Raw genomic sequence first — 7,892 nt, forward strand, 5'->3', positions numbered from 1 at the left:
CCCCCTTGACTTCGACCTCGTTCTTGATTTGTCCCGGTTCTAGGACTCTGGTTCCGGCCTCTTCCTCGGTTATGGTCGTCTTCCGTGACCAAGGCCTTTGCATCGATTCTGGACTCTCGGTCCTTCTGGCGAGCTTCTTCATTGAGCAAGCTTGATTTTACCCTTGTTATGGATAGGTGTTTTCCTTCCGGCCAGGCGTTGCCCAAAGTGACAACTAGCGTCTCCCAACTATTCGGGAGGGAACTGAGTACCTCATCGGCCAGAGGTACTTCCAACGAGGTTGTTTGGTTTATTATCACCTGGAAGGAATTGATGTGCTCTGCCATACTGGAACCGTCTTGGTATCGGAGTCTCACTAGCTTCCAAATAGTGAGACCCGATTCACAGTGTTTTTATTCTCTAGCATGGTACCGATTTTCTCCCAGAGCACATGAGCCTTACTCTCTTCATTAAAGTTGTTGTACAGGCTCATGTCGATGAAGCATCGAATGTATGCTGTCGTCTTCATGTGCATCACCTCCCAAGTCGTGGCATCGATCTTGTCCGATCTTTTGTCTCCAAACTGTACCGACATCTAGAGATTGTTAACCACCAGCATGTCCCTCATCTTCGACTTCCACACTGGGAGTTGGAGCCGGTGAGCTTGAACATGCTGCCGAATGAATCTTCCATGTTGTGATACCAATTTGTTACAAATAATGCTCGGCCACAACCCAGTCTCCAACATTGGATGGAAGAAAACAAAAAATACAAATAAGATGACAAAAGATGTTAACTTGGAAAACCCTAATCGGGAAAAAACCACCGGAGCCCACAAACTCCAACTATCACTATGAGAGAAAGGGTACAACAGAATGAGACTTAGAGGCAACAACCTCTAGGTCTGTATTTTCGCCAACCGGTAGTTACAACAAAAAAGGCATTCTGTATGTCTGTATGTCTGTATGTCTGTCTGTCTGTCTGTCTGTCTGTCTCTCTCTCTCTCTCTATACAACGATAATGATAACCACTCTCAGCCGTAAACTACAATGATAATCATATGTTACACTATTTTCCTTAGTTATATTTATACTCATATAACTTACGGGCTATTTACAAATATGACCTCAACAGTCACGCCTGAATATATTTACAAATATGTTCCTACTTGCTAGTTCATACCGGATCTAGACGGACTTGTTCCGGATCCATCTGGTTCGGCTCCTCCCTTCGTCCCGTTTGATCCGGCCCATCTGGAGGGACCTGTTTCTCAATAGGGAGAAATGAACCAAGCTGGAATCCCATTCGACAAATTGTATTTTTCTCGGATATGGGAGGAACGGGGAATTCAGCTATCTGCCATGGGACCCAAAGAACCGAAAATTGATCCCTAGTAGTGATGTAGTCTTCAATGAAGACTCAATCATCTGGGACCAAACAAAGCTCCGAACCAGAAAGAGAGTTAGTTTTGACTATTCTTCGACCCATCTCGAGGCCGAAATGTCGTATCCTGAACCCAATTTGGTAAGCAACCCCCAAGCCGAACCCGAATCTCAAACGATTCAATAACTGATTCAATCCCAAGACAAACTCCATTTGTGTTGAGTGGAAAAGCTCAACTTGACCCGGATCGACTGAATAAGTTAGAGCCGGATCGGTGACCGGAGAAGAGAGTTGGATTCGGAGAGCTAGATTTGGAGGGCCGAACCCACGTGCGAACTAGTAGGCTATTGGAGGTCTGCACTCATAGACTACTAGGTAGATATCCTAGGAGTTAGTGTCAGTATCTCAGTACGAGCATTGAAGTACTTGTCAATACTTTTGTCGGTCCTTTTTAAGGACTTGTATAAAAGTGCTGACTGAGCACATTATACGTACAGAGAGTAATATTTTGTAATTTGAGTTTAGTGTTCTACTCTCTCTGTCTCTCTTGTGCACTCTCTCTCTCTTTGTGTGTATGTGTAAAGCTTCCATAAACCTGCAACATTTCTCTATTGGTAACCGGTGAAGTCGGTTGTGTATGTAAAGCTTCCGCACAAAATCTTTACATGGTATCAAGGTGCGAGGGTTGAAAGTCCTCTTCCGTTGACAAAAATCAGTAGATAGACGAAAACCTAATTTCTGGTAAAGAACATACAAAAGAAGGAAATGGACAGAGGGATGGCTAGATCACTTCTGACGGAGAACCTCGACAGAAGCAATTATGCATCTTGGTCCTACAAGATGTGCCAATACCTGTTGGTGCACGATTACTGAAGTTATGTCGAAGGAGTGAATGAAGAAGCGCCGGAGCCGACACACGAGGACTTCCCGGCATGGGAGCAAAGAGCGAGCAAAGTGTTGTATTGTCTCACGTTGTGTGTGCACGATCAAATGCTTAGCTACATCAAAGACACAAGAACGTCGAAAGATGTCTGGGAAAATCTGAAGAAGATTTTAGAGGCCAGTACCATGGCCCTGTAAGTTGCAACTTTGACAAGAGCTCAACAACATTCAACAAAGGGACATGTCGGTTACGGACTACACCAACAAGATAAAGGAGATTTGCAACGTGCTGGGGTCCATCAATATGATGGTGGATGAAGAAGAGATGGTCAAGATCTGCCTCGGTGGTCTGGCACAGAGGTACGGGCCTATCCGGACGACGATTTGCACCCGGGAGAAGCCACCATCCTTCTTCGACTTGCAATCGATGCTAATGGTCGAAGAAAACCACGCCAGTGGGTTGAGGAACACTCAAACAGAAAACCAGATGTTGTACACAGAGGCGGATCAGCCCCGTGGGCATGCAGGATTAGGTGGATTGGCACACAACGGAAGTGGGCATCAAGAGCAGAATCGGAGGCATAGAGATAGTGGCGACAACAGTTCCGAACCCTCCACAAGCAAGGGATTCAAGGCGGTGCCGAAAACCGACAATCGAAAAACGATATGGAATGCTGGTAATGTGGCAAGAAAGGCCATAAGGAAAGCGAGTGTTGGAAGAAGCATGTCGATTTGGATAAATCCGGATACGGCAAGGCTGGACAATGGAACCGATAGAGCTCGCACTACGCCGAAGTATCAAAAGGATCCAAAACCGGAAGGACCAGCCTTCGTGATGAAGCACGAGGTGAACTCGATGAAGAAGTTTACTAACACCGGGTCATTTGAAATAGGTAATATGTCGCAATTTAAGAAAGGCACAAAGTATCCCATTTCACAAAAAGGACCATTGCATGTGTAAAGGGTTTTGGAAATTGAATCAAATTATATTGATTTATACCATGTCCAAAACTTTAGGGCTTTCAAAAAATGCCCTTAATAATCAACACGTGAAATTTACAAGAGAACGAACAAAAATTAGAAAATGACTAACATGTATATTTATACATATTTGTGAATTGCCATATTGATGTAACATACAATATTTACATTTCATATATGAGATCCATCACTTCCCAGAGATATGCCTTCCCCTTCAGACCCACCCGATGAACTAGAAGAGCTTTGTGAGGTCTCATCCTCATCATCACTAGCAACCAATGCATTGTCTTCATCCAATTGCAATCCAACGTCACCGTGATTATGAGAGATACTCCTTGTCGTCTCTGTGTTGCGTCAACAGGCACATATGAGATCTTTTCTTTTATTATATTGATTGTAATCAGTCTTAGATGGCCTGTTTTGGTCAAGGAGAAGTCATACACAAGTATGCCGAGATTATCAAGTGCTAGAGTAGACGTGCTTGGTAGATTCTTTCTCCTCTACTTTCTGCTTGTGCCTTTGACATCCTTAACCATATCTAAAGAGTACTTCCCAGTAAATGCATCTTTGGAAGAGGTATGATACCAATGAACCACAATAGATTTTACTTGATTGCCTTCATCATCCTTAATAATTTCAATGATTTTGGCAATCTAGAAGGGATGGCCCAACCCCGGGGGCTTCACTGTCAAAACTTGTATGATAGCACGGGAGTTCATCAAAAGGGGTTTAAATTAGTCACTGAGATACAAAATGTATATATATAAGGGTATTAATAAATATTTTGAAAATATATTTACATAAGGGTATTATCAATTATGCTTGAAATTTTTTTTTATATAAGCCCATGAAATATTAGATATGTCAATGAGATAGTAAAGAATGTATTATGCATACATATATACCTACATCCATGAATATATATGTACATACATTACACCCATTTATACATGCATATTGACTAAACATAGATATATGTACAAATATATATTACCATATGTAAATATGTACATACACATACGTACATACATTACATACTACATACATAAAAATGACATATTACATATATACATACACATTCTTACAAACATATTTTATATATTATATATTACACACATATTGTTATACACAATTTATACAAATGCATATATACATTCCAACACAAAAAAAAACTTACATATTATATACATACACATACATAAATTAATACATGAGATTACTTATTACACGTACATACAAATCTTCATACATACAAACACGTTACACATATATGCATATACGCACATAAATAAATTAGATATTGCATATCATATAATCCATATTTATTACACATAATTTACATATATAAATGTACACATATATAGATATATTACATATATACATACATACACACACATTAGATATATGTATACTTACACATACATCGGATATATACATGCATATTATGTACATATTAGAAACATACATCCATATATGAGCCATGTACATACAAAACATGAAAAATATCCCAAAAATATACATACATAAATACATTACATATATACACATCCATACATTCGTACACGTACATACATATCACCATATACACACACATATAGATACACGTACATTAGATATATACATATGTATTATGTACATATTACAAAAACATCCATGCACATTGAATCATGAATATTGACATATACATATATGCATACACATACATACATATCACCATATATATATGTACATATGCCTACAATGTTATAAGTTTTACAAACATACATCCATACACATATATACATACATTACATACATGCATACACATACATATGTTACATATGTATATTACATAGACATACATATCATCACAAACTACAATGTACATATATACATACATATTACAAACAAACATCCACACACACACGTATGCATGCATGTATGCATACACATACAAACATACATACATTACATATTACATATACACACATATGTACATTCATACATGTACTTACATATATTCATACACACTACAATAGTACGTATATGCATACACATACATACATTGCATATGCATATATGCATACACATATGTACATTCGTACATGGACATACATAATATTCCTTTATACATTGCTACATATACATACACATGCATACATTATATATATAGAGAGAGATATTATGCACATATTACAATCACACATCCATACACATTGAATCATGTGCATTTAAATATGCATATATACATACACACACGCACACGCATACAAACATACATTACATATGCATATACATATGTACATTCGTACATGGACATAAACATACATACATTAGATATACATACACATACATATATGCATGCATGCATGCATACATTAGATATATACATACATATTACAAACAAACATCCATACACACATGTATGCATATAGGCATACACATACAAACATACAAACATACATACATTACATATTACATATTACATATTACATATATACACATAAGTACATACATATATTCATTCACATGTGCCCATGTATAAAATACCTAAAACATCCTATTACATTCTATTATCCATTTACCTAGAAAACATCTCCAGGAATCCATTTCAATTGGAGATGTATCTTTACAATTGTCCCTTGCTTCACATATGTATGTATTGTGTTGTATATATGTGCATGTGGATGATCGAATGTAATATTTCTATACATATGCACATGTATAGTACACACACATATAACATGTAGATACATACACACACATAATACGTAGGCACATGCCATACATACAAATTTACAATACATACACATGCACATATATAGAACATACACACACACACACACACACACACACACACATAACACATAGATACATTATACATACTCACATGCCATACATACAATATATACAACACATGCAATTCAATACATACATATATATACACATGCCATACATACAATGCATATATACAATAATGCATTTAATACAATACGATACAATGCAATACAATATGTACATACATGCATACACACATCCATATGTAGACACAACACATACATACATATGCATGCAATACAATACATGTGCATATATATAGAACACATACGCACATGCTATACATACAATACATACTTAAGCACATGTATAGAACATAAACACACACACACACACACACACACACACACACACACAACCATGAAATACAAAACATACATATATATGCACATATATAGGACATACACACAAGCACATAACACATACCCTACATACTCACATGCCATACAATATGTACATACATACACACATGCCATACATACTAATACAATATATACAATACCATATGTACATGCATACATACAGACAACACATACATATATACACATGCACATATATACAACATACACACATGCCATAAATATAATACATACATATGCAATTGTATAAAGCATACACATACATACACACAAAGAACATACATACATATCCATATGCATAAACACACACACTTGTATAGAACATACATACATAGTACATACACAAGCTATAACGCTCTTTTTAAAATGCTAATTGTTTTAAAAAATGGGGGAAGAAAGGGGGGGAGATTACATATGCGTTGTGTTTTAGCAAAAAAAAGTGGGGGGGAAAAAGAAGAAACTGAGAGAGAGAGAGAGAGAGAGAGAGAGAGAGAGAGAGAGATGCCATCCTTCCCATTTCTCTCCACACAAAAAGGAAGCTATGCCTGAAGGAGGAGAAGATGTTATTGCTGAGGCTGCTGCAGCCACATAATCAACACCTACAGTCGGAGAGCCAATGGATATCCTAACTGGGCTACAACTTGTGCTTAAGAAGGCTCTAACACATGATGGTATTGCAAGAGGGCTACATGAGGCAGCAAATGCTATTGAAAAACATGCAGCGGAGCTTTGTGTATTGGCTGAAGATTGCAACCAACCTGATTACACGAAACTTGTACAAGCACTTTGTTCAGAGCATAATGTTAACTTGATCTCTGTTCCTAGTGCCAGGAAGCTTGGTGAATGGGCTGGGCTTTGCAAGATTGATTTAGCGGGGAATGCCAGGAAGGTTGTTGGTTGCTCATGTGTAGTTGTGAAGGATTATGGCGAGGAGACAGAGGAGAGGGTCTCAATGTGGTCTGGGAGTATTTGAAAAGTCAGTGATTTTGAGGCTGAATGGCTTTCATCGGTGGTTTAGGGTTTCCTATGTCATGCCCATGCTCTTGGTACGCATCAAAATCCGCGGGTACCTTCGGTAGTCCCTGTTTTTCAGGTTTTTGTTTGGAGAGAACTGGACTATAGTGATGAGTTAGAGGAGGATGATGATGATGTAGTGGATTCTTTTCTTCCTTTTATGCAATACTAGATTCCTTCTGATTAGTTTGGTTCACTTTAATGCATATACTTAAAACTAAAAGGTCATATTTTTATGGATCTTTTGATTCCTTTTGAAACTTAACATTAACACTCTTGTTGTTGTTTCACAATGAGATAATCTAATGTCAACCATTGATCATCGAGAGAGAGAGAGAGAGAGAGAGAGAGAGAGAGAGAGAGAGAGAGAGAGAGAGAGAGAGAGAGAGAGAGAGAGAGAGAGAGAGAGAGAGAGAGAGAGAAGGCTACATGAGGTGATCGACCTCTTCAAAGTGGCCTTCCACTAGCAAACAAGGA

General features: G+C 38.0%; 1 pseudogene; it reads left to right on the top strand.

The window, feature by feature from the left end:
- Nucleotides 1-6,911: 6,911 nt before the first annotated feature.
- Nucleotides 6,912-7,388, top strand: LOC147865147 (small ribosomal subunit protein eS12 pseudogene; annotated as a pseudogene).
- Nucleotides 7,389-7,892: the final 504 nt, after the last annotated feature.

Source organism: Azolla caroliniana, unplaced genomic scaffold (genome assembly GCF_043228905.1).
Source record: "Azolla caroliniana isolate FFs.n. ecotype wild unplaced genomic scaffold, voAzoCaro1.0.p SCAF_4, whole genome shotgun sequence".
Taxonomy (NCBI): Eukaryota; Viridiplantae; Streptophyta; class Polypodiopsida; order Salviniales; family Salviniaceae; genus Azolla; species Azolla caroliniana.